We start from the raw sequence: 19,120 nt of genomic DNA, 5'->3' as shown, positions 1-19,120 counted from the left end.
GGGCACATTTTGAATTTCTCCCATATTAGAAGCGCAGTTCATAAAAATCTCCAATGCCTAGGATTGTAGTCTTATAATTACTTTTTACTTTTCTCTTTTACTCCTGATTTTTAACTGGTATCTATGTCCTGTCAATTCTTCCTTAATAAGAGATCTTAGATCATCCTCTCCTTTATTTTCAAATATAGTTATGATTCCAGTTGGAACCAAATGCCTCATTCTGGATTAATGCAAGAACGGTGTATCTGGTTTCTCAATTCCAGTCTCTCACTTCTAATCTGTCCTATAAACAGCACCTAAACCATTCCTGCTCAAATGTCATTTTCAAGGTATCAGTTCCCTGATGAATCAACTGGATCCCCCTACTGGGGCACAGTGGTTAAAAGCATGGACCTTGGGGTCAGAAGGCCTTAAGTTTAAATCTCAACCTAACCACTATCTGGGCAAAGTGTGTAATCTCCTTAACCTAATTCCTCATCTGTAACATAAGGGTAATAATTACCTTCACCTACCTTCAGATTTGCTGTGAGGACTAAATAGTGCATATAAAGAGCATACTGTAGCTCCTGGAGAAGCTAGCTATTGTTATTACCCCCTCTGTAGACAGAGAGCTCCCTGAGGGGCAGTGTTCACTCAGTGGATAATTCATCCCAAACCTCTTCATCAATAAATACAACGGACATTTTTCATTCCTTCATTTTACTAGGGCTCAATACTGCTAGCTATCATTATTATTATTATTACTTTACTGGACTACTTAGAGCAACATGTGAAATAGTTACCTTCTGAAACTTTGTCATCGATTGGCTTCTGTGATCCCAAACTTTCTTCATTTACTTAACAAATAAATCTATCCATCTATCATGCATCAGGCACTGTGCTAAAAGCTGAGCAAGTAATGGACAGCAAAAGAGAGGTTCCTGCCCTCATGCAGCAGGAGACATAAATAAGACACAAAAATAACACAGAATTTTAAATTGTGATAAAAGTTACCAAGAAAAAGAATAGGGTTAATAGAAGCAATAGAGGAGACCTAATTTTAACTGGGGGATCACCTGAGCCTTCTCTGCAGAGGTGATGTTTAAGTTATGAACTGACAGATGAGAATTTAGTGTGGTTTTTCTTCTTACCTTATTCTGAGTACTTTTCGCCCAATTCTTTGCAGTCAGAATTCCTCATGGTCCTAACATCCTAAGGTCTCTTTTTCCCTCAGAGTATATACATTATCCTGCGGTGATACCACTCACTCAACATGATTTCAAAACACATCTCTGTACTGACTATCCCTGAAACCCCATCTCTAGCTCACACCTCCTGGGTCTCAGACCCCTGATCCAATTCCTCACCATATATCTCTATCCAGATGTCACACAGGCACTTCAAATTCAACTTTCCAAAATGAACTTAACATTACCGCATGTATTTCTATTTCTCCTCTCAGTTGGTATGTTGGAGTCATTCTAGCCTCTTCTCTCATACCCCACATTCAAGCAGACACCAAGATTTGTCAATTTTTATTTCCTAAATATTTCCAAAATCCATTCCTTCTTCATATTCTCTCATCCCCTCCTGCTGGACTATTAAAGTAGCTTTCCAGATGGTCTCCCTGAGAAACCAGAGTGGGCTATCAAAAATTTAAGTCTGCTCATCTCAATTTCTTGCTTAAAACCCTTCACTAAATCCTGTCTGCAGGACATTTAACTTTGACATAATATACAAAGTTTCCATCAGCTCTCACCTATTGTGTATCTATTATAGGACCGTGGTGAATTAAGTGACTAAACATCCATTCAATGAAGTATTTATAGATTTAAAAAAAATCTATTTATTTCAGAGAGAGAAAGAGAGAAATCATGAGCAAGGGGAGAAGCAGAGGAAGAAGCAGATTCCCCACTGAGCAGGGAGCCTGATGCAGGGTTTGATCCCAGGATCATAACCTGAGCTGAAGGCAGACGCTTAGCCGACTGAGCCACCCAGTAAATTACAGATGTTATATACTATACTTTATGACATATATAAAATCTTTAAGTTAATAGTTGTACATACATGTAGATTACATACGTTAATTTTAGTTTTGAGCCTAAGGAAAGACTTTTTTTTTTTTTTTTTAAGGAAAGACTTTAAAAATAAAATCTTGGGATCCCTGGGTGGCGCAGCGGTTTGGCGCCTGCCTTTGGCCCAGGGCGCGATTCTGGAGACCCGGGATCGAATCCCACATCGGGCTCCCGGTGCATGGAGCCTGCTTCTCCCTCTGCCTATGTCTCTGCCTCTCTCTCTCTCTCTGTGACTATCATAAATAAATAAAAAATTAAAAAAAATTTAAAAATAAAATAAAAAAATAAAATCTTTAGTATACTTCATGCTCCCAGGAAAGGTAAATATTAGTCAGAAAACTTTAAATTGATCTCAGTGGGTAGCCCTAACTTAACTTAGCAACAAATATTTATGGAGTTCCTGGTATATGCCAGCCTCTGTTTGAGGTACTGGGGACACAGCTGTCAATAAAATTTATAAAAATCACTGTCTTCAGAGAGGTTCATTTTATTGTAAGGGAGAGAGACAATAAATAAAATTAAAAAGTAAGTTATAGAGTATATTAGAAGGTGGTTAAGTGTTACAGAGAAAAATTAGGTGAAAATAGAGATATGTGTGAAAGTTCTGGAAGAGTCAGCAACTTTAAGCAGCATAGTTAGAAAAGGCCTCATTGAGAAGTTGAGATAGGAGCAAAGCCTTGAAGGAGGTGAGGGAAGGGAGAAAGGTATCTGGAGAAACAGTGCTCCTGGCAGGGGCAGAGGGAAGAGCTGTAACCCTTAAGGCCAGAGCATAACTATGCTTTTTGAGAAACATAAAAGAGATCAATGTAGCTAGAACCAGAGAGTGAGGAACAGATGATCTCAGAAAGATCACAGGAGGCTATATCATGTAAGGCCATAAAAACCATTTTAAAGACTAGCTTTACTCTGACTGAATTAGGCAATCAGTGGAGGGTAAAGAACAGAGGAATGACAAGGTCTGGTTTCCATTCTAAGACTTCTGCTACAAAGGGTAAGTACAATCTTTCTCATCTCAGTAATTTGGTATTTAAGTTTCCAACTGCTAAATGGGACTTTTTCATTTGGATATCTGTCACCTCAAACTCAACATTTATAAAATATGCTGGACTTTTAAATTCCAGGCTTCTATTAATGATGAATAAATAAGGTGAGCTGCATTGTCATTTAATGTCATCATTAAAAAAAAAAAAAAAACTTGTTAAATCTCTTATGGTGGGAGAGAGGAAGGACCTATGATAAGGAAAATAATTACAATTTAAGCCTCAGAGCAAAGGCAAATATGCCAGACTTGTAATATCAACCACCACAACAAAAAGATGTCAAAAGATTCTGAAACCCAAACACAAAATAAGAATAATCATTTGAGTAAAATATTACTATAATTAATATAATTGCTACCTTCTTTTCCTATGAAAATTCAAAGAAGCCACTTCATTTTATATTCACATAGAAATAAAATGTAATATTTTTAATGTATTAATATAAAAAAATGGAACTATGCAACAAATTTTGTAATAATGAAGGGACATTAACTAAAAGTAGAAATAGAAGAGAGAAGAAACAAAGCAGAAAATAAAGAGAAGAGTTTAGAGTTTACTAAACCCAAAGAAAAATAGCTAAGTCCCTACTTCCTGCTTAAGGACTACTTATTACTTCCTTATCTGTCTGTCTTTTCTGCCTCCAAAGACATTAAGTTATACTCATTTGAGAATTTATCCACTTGGAATTCTACTGGCTCTCAAAATAGAAAGGGCCATATACTTCTTACTATACTATGCTATAAAATGTAATTCTCCTGCTTGCCTCCCCTTCTATATTATGAACTCAAAGCCAGTTACTAGATCTTTTTTTACTGTATATCCATTGTCTAACAAAATGCCCAAGAGATACAGAAGCTAAAACAGGTGATGAGTTTGAAGTGACAAAACTACTTAACTAATACAACATTTAAAAGTTTAAAGGAAAAAAAAAAGTTTAAAGGATATTTAAGATATTTTATGGTTAAATATTTTCTGGAATCCTTCATAAAACTCTGGAATTCTTTCTTATAATTGAGAAACTGAGCTCACTTGAAGTCCTTGTTACTCTGTTTTCAATGGGAAAAAAAACCTGTTTTCTTGATCTAGAAATTGGAGAACATCTCTTCTAATTTTGTACCATTTGGGGGAAATGTCTTACAATTTTTCATAGTATTGTAGAGACATGAGGTCATGTTACAGTCATACAACTGTAAACATAAATAATACAATCTCACAGACTGTATCATTTTGAGCAACAAACGTTTTTAGATTTAAAGTCAGATTCCCCATACTGTGCTCTCCCCTCAGACTACAGGCTGGAGACTGACATCTTCTAAATTTATCTGAGATTCTGGAACTGAGAAGATATTAGACAATAATTCAACAGCAGCCAGACAAGACAGGCAGCCTACCAAAATAAGAGCCAACACTAAGAAGCTATGAGAGTCACCAACAATGTGCTGATGATATGATTCTGGTATTAACTGCTTTCTATTTACAAAACACAATATACAGATAGTGGAATGCAAAACCTCTGATGAGTGAAAACTATTACAGCTGTTCTATTTGTGGAATGGCTTTACATTTGGCAGTAAGGGTACTTAAATAAGGTTCATTAAGAAAAGAAACGAACTAGGGGTGGTGGAAGGGGAGGAGGGCGGGGGGTGGGGGTGAGTGGGTGACGGGCACTGAGGGGGACACTTGACGGGATGAGCACTGGGTGTTACTCTGTATGTTGGTAAATTGAACACCAATAAAAATTATTTTATTAAAAAAAATAAAAATAAAAAAAAAAAGAAATGCTGGTTTCAGGAAACCAATTTGCATATCACCTTTTAAAAAAGAGCTAAGGTTTCTAAGTAAAAGTACTCTGTTGATTTGAAAAGAGTCACTAACTTATACCCAAACAACTTCAGGCCATCTGTAGAGAACAGTTTTAGGAATTAGAAACCACATCTATCTCAAATAAACCAGACAAAACCAACAGGTGGGGCTGAAGAAATAGATTAGTGTTTTGTATTTCATTTGAATTCTAAATTTCTAGAACAAGACATTTGTCACTCATTCCCCAGACTTAGCTGAGAACCACATAATTTGAAAAGTAAGTAACAACATGTTAGTAAATAACTAATAATATACTTTAAAATTGCTTAGCAGGCAATTAGCACAAAACAGCATTGATATGAGAGAGGCATTCTGTGAACTAAATCTCTCCAAGTTGACAGCTGTATGAAAAGAATCACACAGGAAAATCATGATAAGCAAAGAGCTTCTGCACTGGGCAACTGCCATGTGGAAACATTTCTCAGACTAACATCCTCAGACACCTACGGTCCTCTAAAAGATGTTTTCAATTCTTTTGTCTTTTCATTGCCTTGTCAATTGAAATCTTTCTCATGTGGTAAGTATGTATGGGAACTTTGGGATTTTCACCACCCTTTATAAGGCTGAATAATTTTCCACTGTTTAGATATTCCACATTTTGTTTATCCATCAGCTGATGGACATTAGGTTCTTTCATTTCAGGAGCTATTTATCAATAAAGATCCTGTAAAAATTTGTATGTATAAATGTGAGCATGTCTTCAATTCTCTTGGTATTCTTGGAATGGAACTACTAAGTCATATTGTAACTCTCCAGCTTTTAGAGGAAAAGCTGCCAAGCTGTCTCCCATAGTGCCTATACCATCTTAAATTTTTATCAGCAACGTATAAGTGTTCTAATTTTTCCACATCCTCACCAAATTTGTTATTTTCTGTTTTGTAACTTTAATTCAGGCCATCCTAGGAGGTGTGAAATGGTATCACATTAGTTTCGATTTGCATTTATTTCCCTAATCATTAATGAAACTGAGCATCTTTTTCATGTGTTTATTGGCCATTTGTATATTTTCTTTGGAGAAATGTCTATTCAGGTCCTTTGCCCATTTTTAAATTGGGTTGTCTTTTAATTGTTGAGTCATAAGAATTCTTTAAATTAGAGTACTAAGCCTCTACCAGATATATGACTTGCAAACATTTTGTTTTATGAACAAAGTCTTTATAATTTTGATGAAATCCAATTTATTTACTTTTTCTTATTAAGTGCAATGTCTTGACTTCCTTAGAGACAGTTTCTATTGATTGCTATTTTTCCTGTGTATATGCCTTACTTTCTTGTTTCTCTGAATGTTTCCTTTTTTTTGTTTTGTTTTGTTAAAAACTAGGTATTTTGAAGCTAATGCCTAAACAAAGATTTTGTTCAATATCTGGAAACAAAAAGTCACTCTGAATCCACAAAACCAGAGACCAGAACTCAGGTGGTGGCTATCCTTGGCCCAAAGAGGAATCCTTGCCCCAATAAGACTCTGCCATAAATGGTTTGCCAGTATCTGAACTCTATGGCCAGGAATAAAAAATAAAGGCAAAAATGGATTCAAAGCAACAAAGACATCATTTTATCTTCTTTCACTGATTCTATAAAACATCAGATTTTTTTAAAAGAAAATCCTGTGCAAAAACTTACATATATTATGTTAATAATAAATGCATTATCAAGGACTTGGTAACTTAAATTCTAAAAATATGTAGTTTTTGAAAAACGACTTAATAAATTCATATTTACCACTAAAAGCTTATTTTAGAGATTAAGAAAAATGCTTTCTTTGCATTAGTTTCTAAATGGAAAGAGGAAAGAGTAAGTTTTGAAGAGCCATAAAAGTTTATTTTCTGTTTTCTATTAACATAAATACAGGAAAAAGAAAAATCAAATTACTTTTAAAACCCAATATTTTAAATTCCTCACATTGACTTTATTTAAAATTTAATTTTTTGAAATAAAAAATAAACACGCATTCACCTTGTTAAAATACTCCTGTTGTATTTGTGCCTGACGAAAGATAGCATATGAAATACATATTTGTGACAACTATCTTATTAAGACAATTGGGCAGAAACACCCTCAACATTTCCTTAGAAATCCATTAAACTAGATGATTCCAGTTATTCTACAACATTGGGTAATTGTATATACAATGTACCATGTCTTCCAAAAATCAGTTCCATATCTAACGTGGAAAATATGTTGGTATTTCTTTAAAAAAAAAATAAAAGAGATTAAAATTGGTCTTCCTGACCACAGCTCTTTTTAGCTGTGTAAACAAAAAAATAAGTTTATTTACTTGCAGAGTAAAGTTTTTAATAGTTTAGTAAAGAAGTAACAGCCTTAAAAAAAGAAAATGGTGATCAGAAAGACAAAACTAAGCAATACAAATTTCATTGTCTCTCTCTTCCCATCAATTTCACCCTCTTTCAGATTCAAATATTAATGAGCAGAAAATCAGCTAAAAGTTGCGGCCAGAAGAGAATAACGATCAGCATTAGACACAGATATCCTCTCTCTCCCTCCCCCTCTGTCCCTGCTCACACATGTGCTCTCTCTCTAAAATAAATAAATATTTTAAAAAATTATTCCAAAATCTAAAATAAGAGTTAAGCCTCTGATCAGAAGCTGTTCAATTTCCCTCAAATATTTTAGAAACTCATTTTGGAATACAGTATGTTCAAATGTACATATACAGACCAATAAAAGAAAAATAAATATACTAAAATTTGATCTTTAAAGTTATAAGGTAGCAGAAGTACCAAAGTAATAGAGCTACATATTAATTATTTGCCAAAACAATGGAATTATATTTTGAAGGCACTAGAAAATGATCAAGTCAGGTAAACCCAGTTAATTTCAGGGTCATCCCCCCAACTGCAGAAGGGGCATTAATAAAATCACAATATAAATGTACATAAAATCTTCATTGCTTAAATTTATAGAAGAATATACATTTTTTAAGCCTAGCTTGAAATTTAAGTCATCTCACTTGATTCATTTGTATTTCGCAAAACCTTATTAATACCCATTGGGAAATGAAAAATAAATCCCCAAGCATTTCAGGGGAATAGCTGGTTAAATAGCATTAATATTTCCTCAATGATCATACTAATTGAGCTAGTCATACCCCTTCCAGTGCAATGCCCAAAGAAAGACTAACTATAAACAAGTGAAATTCAAATTTCACTTTCCAGTGTTCTTGACAGAATAACAACTTTGGAAATAGTGCTTATATTTCAGGATCAATGGAAAATAATGCAAACGCTCAGAATCAGAGAGACTCTAGCAATTGTCATCTAGTGCACTGCTTCTCAAATTTTTTTATTATAGGCACTTAAGAATATACAAAATGGAGACGCCTATGTGGCTCAGTGGTTGAATGTCTGCCTTTGGCTCAGGGCATGATCCCGGGATCCTGGGATTGAGTCCCGCATTGGGCTTCCCACAAGGAGTCTGCTTCTCCCTCTGCCTGTCTCTGCTTCTCTCTCTCTCTCTGTGTCTCTCATGAATAAATAAATAAAATCTTTAAAAAAAAAACAAATAAGAAAGAACATACAAAATGCCTATCTTACCTGTTTCCATTTGCATAGTATAAAGTCAGCAACAAAGTATTTGAGAGGAACAAAATAATAAAAAGGTTCACAAAAAAGGAAGCCTACTAATATCCATTTAGAGGATATGACAATGTAATAATACAGTGTTTATGCATTTTATATATATTAACTCATTTTTTCCTCACAACTACTCTATGAAGTATGTATTATTATTTCTACTTACAGAATCACTGAGTTCAACAGCTTTATCTTACTGATAAACTACTGTCTGATGATGATGATGATGATGACCAACACTTACAGAGCATTTACTATATGCCAATCATTGTTCTAAGCATCTAATTTACTCATAAAACCTTACTAATTCATTCACTCATAAAATACAATAGGTAATACTATAATCCATTTTAGAAATGAGGAAACCAAGGCACAGAAACATTCTTTAATCAGCTCAACATTGTCAAGTGGCAGAGATAAAAATCATTCTTAGGCAGTTTGATTCCAGATTCTGGCTATGCTTTATTTCAACTTATACAACTAAGCTACAGGCACATAACTGATAAGTAGAAAAGCCAAAGATATATTCCCAACTTTTGCTTCCACACTAAAATGCTTCTTCATTAGTTTTCCCAAAAGAGCTGACATTAAATTATGCCACCTCTAGAAATCCTGGGTGGTATTTACAAGAATCTCAAACATAAGAAGAGAGAGTCTTCTCAATTCTTAGTCCAAACATCATACAGAGGGATCCCTGGGTGGCGCAGCGGTTTAGCACCTGCCTTTGGCCCAGGGCGCGATCCTGGAGACCCAGGATTGAATCCCATGTCGGGCTCCCGGTGCATGGAGCCTGCTTCTCTCTCTGCCTGTGTCTCTGCCTCTCTCTCTCTCTCTCTCTCTCTGTGACTATCATAAATAAATTTAAAAATTAAAAAAAAAAACATCATACAGAAATAAATAAAATTGATCCTATGTCTAATCCTGACTTCTCTCACCATTATAAAACAATTACTTCCTATAAGATGTGATTCACTTTAAAATGAAATGTGCTATTTCTCTAAGATAAAAAAATTTTGCCATTACAAATCCTATTTTTTGTCCAAAAGCTAATAAATCTTGCTGGATTTTAAGATTATATGTATACATACATACACATATAAAATTCTTTTCAATACTGTCCAAATCATCTTTAGGAATCTATCTTTTGGAATTTTGGGATTCTACCATGTTTTAACAGACTTTCTCCTGAAAAAAATCTTTATAGGTTTTGTTCTACCAGATAAGGTTCTCAGTTAAGAAATCTATGAATCTCCAAAGTCTCACACATCATATAGTCTCTTCAGAAAGAAACACAGATAGAAACAGATATTGAGCTCAAAATGAGTGCTACTATACAAAACAGCTGGTCTGTTCTCTTCCAAAATGTCAATTTTATGGAAGACAAAGAAAAGCTGATAAATAATTCTAGGTTAAGAAACCAAAGAGCAGTCACAACTGCACAATGTGTGATTCTGGATCAGACAACTGATAAAATTCTAATATGAACTATAAGTGCAATAATAACAATAATGAAAATGCTTCCTGAATTTCATTATTATATTGTGGTTAAGTAGGAGAACATACTGAATATTTAGGAGTAGAAGATCATAAATGTCTACAGGTCTCAAATGATTCATCATCATCATAATGGTGGTGGTTGAAGAGGAGGAGCAGAAATAATAGTAAATATACAGAAGAGATAAAGAAAATGTAACAAAATGTTTATTACTGGTGAAAGTGTTAGGAGGCATACAGAGCATACCAATCTTGCAACTATATGGCAAGTTTAAAATTGTTTTTGATAAATGTTAAAGGGAAATAGAAAAGATAGAAGTTTTCATTGTGATATGAAGAAAAGAGACTTTCTCAGAGTCACTCAATGAACAATGAGTATGGAAAAAGACACCGATACCAGAGATCAATCATTAGATCATTCTGTTTTCTCTCCCTTTCTCTTTCATGAAGTCAAGGTACTAACATTCCCTTCCTGAAAACTATTAAAGAGAGGGGTCTCCTATATGATTAAAATTTATCTTGCTTATATAATACAGCCTACTCTGCAAAACGGCTTAAAATAAAATGCTTTACTATTTCTCTCTCTTTATTGAGAATCAACAATCTGATTTCAAATAACAGAAAACATAAATTAATAAATACAAGGTATCATCAGTTCATAAAAGCCAGAAATCTGGAGTGTGTTCTAGAAACCAATGAGATTTTAGAGTGAGAAGTAGCAGGATCAAAAGAGTATTTTCTCAAATCATTTTGCACATCCAGTCCCTGCTTTAAAGCTCTCTGCCAACAAATAGTCTTGCCTTCATCTCCCAAGTTCATTGTTTATTCCAAACATTGGTATTGCTTGTCAGCCAACTAAATTTAACTGTCTCTGACTTCTATGACTGTTACACCCCACTATTCAAGTTGGTGGCTATCACTCTCCATGGTGACAACTTTCTCCTTTAAAGTGAGTAGGTGGTATAGAGCTGAGGCAGGGATGAGGGGAGTTTCTGGGGGTGCTGATATTGTTTTACTTCTTAACCTGTTTAACAAATTTGTTTGCACGTGATAATTCAAGAGTTCTATATTTAAAACTTGTAACTTTTATCTGTATAATGTCATAATTCAATTAAAAATATTTTAATTTAAAAAACCTCCCACTGGAAGTCTTCCACTTACTGATTAATCAGTTTCTGATTAACCTTCAGCTTTTTACCTACTGTCTTGGCTTGATGCATGTTTATCTTTCTAACTATAGGCTGCTATGATCATTGTCATGTTCATGGATACACAAGTATTCTTCCCCCAGCTCACAAACTCTTAGAAAACAACTATGTAAAAATGCCCAAATGTAAAAAATGGGCACCAAATATAGATTTAATGACTGCATACAAGTTAGAAATATATAGATCAAATCTAAGGATGACTTACCCGCTTGCCATTTTTAATTCAATAATGGTCACATTGTAAAATATAGATATGAATCCTATATGCATTTAAATGTGCATTAAAGTGATTCATAAAATGTAATCTAGAACTTCTCTAATATTTTCCTTTAGGAATATCAGCACATGTTTTATAATAACCTTGAAGCTCTCAAATCAAATACATATTTCCATTAACAAAAAGAGTCAACAGGTAATCATTTTTCCCTCCATACTTTTTGTAGAGACAAAGCTCTTTTTTTATTTTTTCGAAGTTTTTATTTTTTTTATTTTTTTTATTTATTTATGATAGTCACAGAGAAGAGAGAGAGGCAGAGACACAGGCAGAGGGAGAAGCAGGCTCCATGCACCGGGAGCCCGATGTGGGATTCGATCCCGGGTCTCCAGGATCGCGCCCTGGGCCAAAGGCAGGTGCCAAACCGCTGCGCCACCCAGGGATCCTGAGACAAAGCTCTTTTAAAAGAAGAAGTACAATTCCCACCTGGGAGACTTCTTTGTTCATAATGAGTCCTCAAAACAGATATGGTCAAGTCTAATATTCCAGAAGGTAGCTTCCAGGGTAGTGGTGTAGTGAGGTTTCCAGAGATGGCTCTAGTTTTCTTCACTCTCACTTCATTTAAGGCCAATTACACAAACAACTAAAAGGAGAAGAAAAAAAAAATAAAAGCAGAAAGGAAGTTAGATTGACATATTATTTTCTAAGAAATGACAAAGGTCAGAAATGTTGCATAAAGAAAGAAAATCCAACTTGTAAGGTGATCCGGAAAAATACTTCCAAAAGACAATGGATGAAGATATGATTTTACAGCAGACATCCTTTCCGGTGATTAGATACATATAGATGGCCTCTTACCTTCACCAAAAGTTGTATTAGTGGTACAGAAAGATCCAGGAACATACTACTCACCTACCCCCAAAGTGACATCCTATATAACTGTAGTATATTATCATAAACTGAGAAACTGACCGGCACAATACAATTATCTAGACTACAGATCTTACTTGGATTTTGCCAGTTTTTTTCATTCACTCATTTTACATATAGATACTACATATATATCTTTGTTTATAACTCTATGGCATTTTAGTACATGTAAAGATCCATATACTATACCCCCACTTAGAGTCCCTTTGCTGTTTATAATCACACCCTCCTGTCCTTTCCTTAATTCCTGGCAACCACTTATCTGTCCTTTATTTCTATAATTTTGTCACTTTGAGAATCTTAAAAAAATGAATTAAACAGTATGGGAACAAAGCTGCTATAAATAATTATGTACAGGTTTCTATGTGAACATAAGTTTTCATTTCTCTAGAATAAATACCCAAAAATGCAATTGCTGGATGGTATGGGTGTGTATTTACTACCCAGTAATTTAGAACAAAAACCAGGGATCCCTGGGTGGTACAGCGGTTTGGCACCTGCCTTTGGCCCAGGGCGCGATCCTGGAGACCCGGGATCGAATTCCATGTCGGGCTCCCGGTGCATGGAGCCTGCTTCTCCCTCTGCCTGTGTCTCTGCCTCTCTCTCTCTCTCTCTCTCTGTGTGACTATCATAAATAAATAAAAATTAAAAAAAAAATTAAAAAACCAACACAATTTCTAAAAAAACCATCTAAAATATCATCAACAAAATCTAGGACGCAATAAAAAATTTCTAAACATGCTAAGAAGTAAAAAAAAAAAAAAAAAAAAAAAAAAACATGCTAAGAAGTTAAGATTTTTAACTCAAGATCAGGAGAAAAATCCTATTACAAGATGATCTAGATGTTTGAATTAACTGACAAGGATATTAAAACAGTTAATACAAGCATGTTCAAGATATTTTGATGAGTGAGCAGATGAGAAATATTGGCAGTAAATGGGAAAAAAAGAAATAAATGAAAAATCAAGAGTTAGATAGTTCAGTATAAAAATTGTCAAATTCACTGAATAGGCTGAATCTATTATTAGCTAATAGGAGATGTAAGATGGCACAAAAAGAAGTTGGTGAAGTCAAAATAATAATCCAAACTCAAGACAATTCAAACAAATTAAAACCAACAGTTTAAAAGATTAAAACAATCATTAATACTCTGTCAAGACTGTTCAAGAAAACCAAAAGGCAACACAAATTATCAATATAGGAGAAATATCACTTCTGATACTACAAATATAATGTTTTAAACTATATAATGCAAATCAATCCAGTAACTGAGATAAATGAAAAATCCCTTAAAATTACCAAAATGTCTACGGAAATAAATGGAATGCTATCTATTAAAGAAACTATTTCATAATTATTACAAAAACAAAATACAAAATACCACAAAAACAAAACTCTAGCCCCAGATGGCTTCACTGGTGGGCTCTCTCAAACATTTAACGAAGTAATAATAAGAATCTTACATACTTTCTAGAAAACAGAAAAGAGATACTCTCCAACTTGTTTTATTAAATAAGCAAATCCCTAACACCAAAACTTGACAAAGATATTACTAGAAAAGAAAATCAGCCTCATGAATACAGACGCAAAACAATAAATTTAACCCAGCAATATATAAGAAGGATAACATACCTTGATCATTGTGGTTTATCCAAGAAATATAAGTTTGGTTTAAAATTCAAATATCAGTTAATGTAATTTACCATGTTAACAGAATAAAAAGATATAAACATTTCAACAGATACAGAAAAAAATCTGACAAAAATCAGTACCTATTCATGATAAAATTCTCAGCAAGGTAAGAATTAAAGAATTTATTATTTTTTAAGATTTTATTTATTATTTCATGAGAGACACAGAGAAAGAGAGAGGCAGAGACACAGAGATTCAGAGAAGCAGGCTCCATGCAGGGAGCCTGACGTGGGACTCGATCCCGAGTCTCCAGGATCAGGCCCTGGGCTGAAGGCGGTGCTAAACCGCTGAGCCACCAGGGCTGCCCAAGGTAACTCCCTTAATATGATAATCAAGAGGATGAATGAAAAATCTACATCTAGTTTTTATATAATGGTGAAATATTGGGAGTTTCTAATATTAGGAATAAGGCAAGAATGTTCACTCTAGCTACTTCATTATTTTTTTAAATTTTATTTTTAAGTAATCTCTACGGCCAATGTGGGGCCCAAACCCACAACCCCAAGATCAAGAGTTGCACGCTCAACTGACAGAGCCAGTCAGGCACCCCATAGCCACTTCATTATTATAATGGATGTACTGAAGGTCCTAGTCAGTCAGCGCTGTAAGAGAAATAAAAGGAAATTCAGAGAAGAAGAACTAAAATTGTCTTTGTTCACTTAAAATCATTTTTAGGTACGTAATTCTAAGGAATCTGAAAAATGATTAATAGGATTAATATGTAACTTGGCAAAGTTAAAGGATATAAGGTGAGTCTACAAATTCTATTCATTCTATACAATCATAAATGGAAAATAAAATGCAAAACAAATTTGTAATATAGCAAAAAACATAGAATACTTAGGAATTAATTTAACAAAAGATATACAAGACCTATACACTTAAATTTTCTAACATTGCTGGGGCACCTGGGTGGCTCAGGCAGTTAAGTGCCCGACCCTTGATTCTGACTCAGGTCTTGATTTGAGGGTCCTGAGATCAAGCCCCTACATGGGGCTCCCTGTATAGCCTCAGTGGGAGTCAGCCACCTCCTTCTCCCTCTGCCCCTCCCCCCCACTTGCACCCTCTCTTTCAAAATAAACAAAATTTAAAAAATTTTCTTTATAATATTGCTGAAACTAAAAAAGACCCCCTCAAAAATAGAGGGATTGAATACTTTCATGAATTCACCAAGATTCAATTCTCCTCCTAAATTAAATCATATATTCAAAAATAAAATTAGTGGTTTATTTTACATATATCTAGTACATTATACTACCAATAAGTACAAATCTATTTTTCTTTTGTTTTACATTTGTAATAGTTTTTTTTTTTTTTTTAATGCTTGTTTTGGGCTTTTTCTTTCCGCATAAAAACTGTTTTCCGTAAATCATGATTTCCCCCAATGCTGAATTCCATATTAAAGTAAAATGTTTGGGATCCCTGGGTGGCGCAGCGGTTTGGCGCCTGCCTTTGGCCCAGGGCGCGATCCTGGAGACCCGGGATCGAATCCCACATCGGGCTCCTGGTGCGTGGAGCCTGCTTCTCCCTCTGCCTGTGTCTCTGCCTCTCTCTCTTTCTCTCTGTGTGACTATCATAAATAAATAAAAATTAAAAAAAAAATAAAGTAAAATGTTTAATGTTACAAAATGGAGAGATCCAATCACCTGGATTCAAAAGTATTTACCTCTTCTAGTCTCTCTAAACTAAGTGCTTTTTATAGTTTCAAGATTTTTTTATTTTAAACCCACAATTCAAAAACTCAAAGAAACTTGAAACTAGTTTTTCTTTTTTCTGTTTTTTAAAGATTTTATTTATTTATTCATGAGAGACACAGAGAGAGGCAGAGGCATAGGCAGAGAGAGAAGCAGGCTCCATGCAGACAGCCCGATGTGGGACTCGATCCCAGAACTCCAGGATCACATCCTTGGCGGAAGGCAGGCACACTCAACGCTCACCCAGGCGTCCCTGAACTAGTTTTTCATACTGACTTATAGTTAAAACCATTAAAGAAAATGTTTCATAGTTAGATTAGCCCAATTGACATTATATTTGAATTTTTCTCACTTTATATGTCTAGTTTATTTGCATTTATAATACAGTGCCCTAGAACATTTTCTTGAATGAAACAATTCATTTCAAACCTCCTGATATTATTTTGTGTGTTCATTCATTTTGAAGAACTTTATCATTAAATTTTCTCTAGGTAAATGTGTGTAGGAACTGGTAAATAGCAACTGACTATCAGCAAAGATGGCACTGTTCACAGTCATCCATAAACTTAGGTTCTGTCATTATTTGGCTTCCAAGGAAGAGCAACACCCCAAATCACTTGCATACTTAATCCTGTGGGTATAGTCTTTGCCACATGATGCCACTCTCTTCTGTAAAACCTGAGATTTTTTATGGGTACTTCTTCAAAACCAGGCAGTAACTGAAGCCAGATGATTTAGGGTCCTGATGGATTCATGGTGAACCATGTGAGGGAGGGTGAGAGAAATGCTAAGAGGGAGGCTAAGCACAGGCGTTTACAGACTGTACGAAGATGGAAAAGCACAAGATAAATCCATTTTCAAAAAATATATGTACAAAAAAAAAAGATATGTACGCAATGAGAAGTAAAAAATATGGAACCAGGAGATAGGTGACACAGAGAACCTAAGAAGACAGGAGGAATATGAAGAAATACTGAGAAAACAGACAGTTTTGATAATCTGATGTTTGGTTATTACTGTGAAATCAGTGAGCTCTCTTAAATTTTATCTCTCCTTGGGGTGCCTGGGTGGCTCAGCTGGTTAAGAGCCTGCCTTCAGCTCAGATTATGATCTTGGGGCCCTGGGATCAGCCTGCTTCTCCACCCCCTCCCCACCACTCGTGGTTACTCTCTCTCTTTCAAATATAATGTTTGAAAAAATAAAAGATAAAATGTACTTCTCTAGTGATTTTTTTCATTTAATTTTAATTCCAGTATAGTTGACATACAGTGTCATATTAGTTTCAGGTGTACAATACAGTGATTCAAATATTCTATACATCAGTGATTACTATGTAATTATCTATGCCATCTAAAGCTCAGCATTTTAAGCCTTTCCTCACCACCCCTACCCTAATCCAGAGGAATCCAGAGTAGGAGATCTAATATGACATACAAACTCCTGCTAGACCCCCATGATTAGATTACTGAGCATGCTTGAAGGCTTTCAATTACTGGTTCCAATTTTCCTCCCCTGTAAGGCCTTTCTGTCTTCATTACCTGATTCCGATGTTGGATTCTGGCACAAGTTCTGGCTAATGCACCACCTCAATTTTAAGTATAAGAATTTTTTTTAATTGTATCTATTTATTCATGAGAAACACACAGAGAGAGGCAGAGACATAGGCAGAGGGAGAAGCAGGTTCCCCACAAGGAGCCCAATGTGGGACTCAATCCCGGATCCCGGGATCATGCCCTGAGCCAAAGGCAGATGCTCAACCGCTGAGCCACTCAGGCATCCGAGTGTAAGAATTTCTAATGGCAATACTCAGAAGTGGAATTTCTGAGTTACAGTAGCTACATATCTTCCACTTTACTCACCATTTGTCAAATTGCTTGCCAAAATGGTTGTTTCATATTCGCTCCCACTAGTAATGTATACAAACCATCTCCCCCATATTCTTTCCAACACCTGATATCATCAGACTTTATTTTTTAAACAGTCTAATGGATAAAAATGGGATTTCATTTCAATTTGAATTTCCCTGAATATTACGGAGACCGAGTCTTAGTTGACTATGTGGATATCCTATTTCTTGAACTGGTATTGATCTCTTTTCTTCCTTTATGCTGGGCACCCAACAGACACTTTTGTTCTGGGAAATTTTCTTGGATTATACTATTTATTTTTTTCTTTCCCTTCATTTATTCTGTTCTCTCTTTTTAGAACTCTTAACACTAGTAAGCTGACCCTTCTAGATTCATCTTTTTATATTCTTCAATCTTCTGCTTATCATTTCTTTCCCTTTTTACTCTACTTTCTAAACAATTATCCTCAACTCATTATCCAATACTTCTATTGAGTTTTTTTCTGCTTCATATTCTTAATTTATAGGAATTGTTTTCTGAATGCTTTTTTAAAGTATCTTATTCTTGCTTTATGGATGTAGCATCCCATCTTGCTGAAGATATGTTATACACACATATGGTATATGTATGTGTGTGTATATGCATATATATCTATATATAACTGGATGTGTATGTGTGTGAATGTATACATAACATTTCCTCGGCTGTATAGTCTGTTTTCAGCAAGTTCTTTTGTATTCTTGATTTGCTTACTTTGGTTTCTGTTATTCATAGTAGGTGCTTTTCTTAGATGCTTCATGATATTTGGATCTTTGGAAATAAAAAAGCTTATCTAAAGCTCTAATTAAGTACATGGGGCTATTGACTGTGACCTTCACTACAGGACAAACTGGGCAAGCTCTTTGTTAGGATGCAAATACTGATGTGAGAAACCTGGTTCCCACCAGAATTTTCCCTTGAAAATTTTGCCCTATTTTTCTTCAATTCTCCTACATCTCTGGATTTATGACTAAAAATAATCCAACTACAACCCTTATTGACTTTTTGTTTTTTTGTTTGTTTTTTAAGATTTTATTTATTTGTTTATTCATGAGAAACAGACAGAGAGAGAGGCAGAGACAGGCAGAGGGAGAAGCAGGCTCTGTGCAGGGAGCCCGACGTGGGACTCGATTCCAGGTCCCCAGGATCATGCATGCCCTGGGCCGAAGTCAGCGGTAAACCACTGAGCCACCCAGGCTGCCCAGACTTTATTTTTGTTGTTGTTTAACTAAACTCTGGTTTGAGGAAGGAACAATATTAACTGTGTGCTCAACCTACCACTTTTACCTGGAATCAAATACTATATTATTATTGGTAATATTTTATTTTCAATAATCCTGTTTTTCATAATCTTTTTAAAGTTTTCCTTCACGTATGTTATTAACATCTTTTTTTGTCTTTTTTTTTTTTATTGGTGTTCAATTTACTAACATACAGAATAACACCCAGTGCCCG

The 19,120-nt window shown here is 34.9% G+C and overlaps 1 protein-coding gene across 5 annotated transcripts in view; it reads right to left on the bottom strand.

Moving 5' to 3' along the window:
- NCOA1 (nuclear receptor coactivator 1) overlaps window positions 1-19,120 on the bottom strand; it is a 243,507-nt gene that overhangs the window by 96,346 nt on the left and 128,041 nt on the right. For all 5 annotated transcript variants that reach the window (XM_038560934.1, XM_038560932.1, XM_038560933.1 and 2 more), the window contains exon 3: window positions 11,950-12,106. The gene's annotated coding sequence lies outside the window, so the exon portion shown is untranslated. The remainder of the gene's footprint in view (window positions 1-11,949; window positions 12,107-19,120) is intronic.

Source organism: Canis lupus, chromosome 17 (genome assembly GCF_011100685.1).
Source record: "Canis lupus familiaris isolate Mischka breed German Shepherd chromosome 17, alternate assembly UU_Cfam_GSD_1.0, whole genome shotgun sequence".
NCBI classification, from domain to species: domain Eukaryota; kingdom Metazoa; phylum Chordata; class Mammalia; order Carnivora; family Canidae; genus Canis; species Canis lupus.
This window is presented reverse-complemented; position numbering and strand designations above follow the sequence as displayed.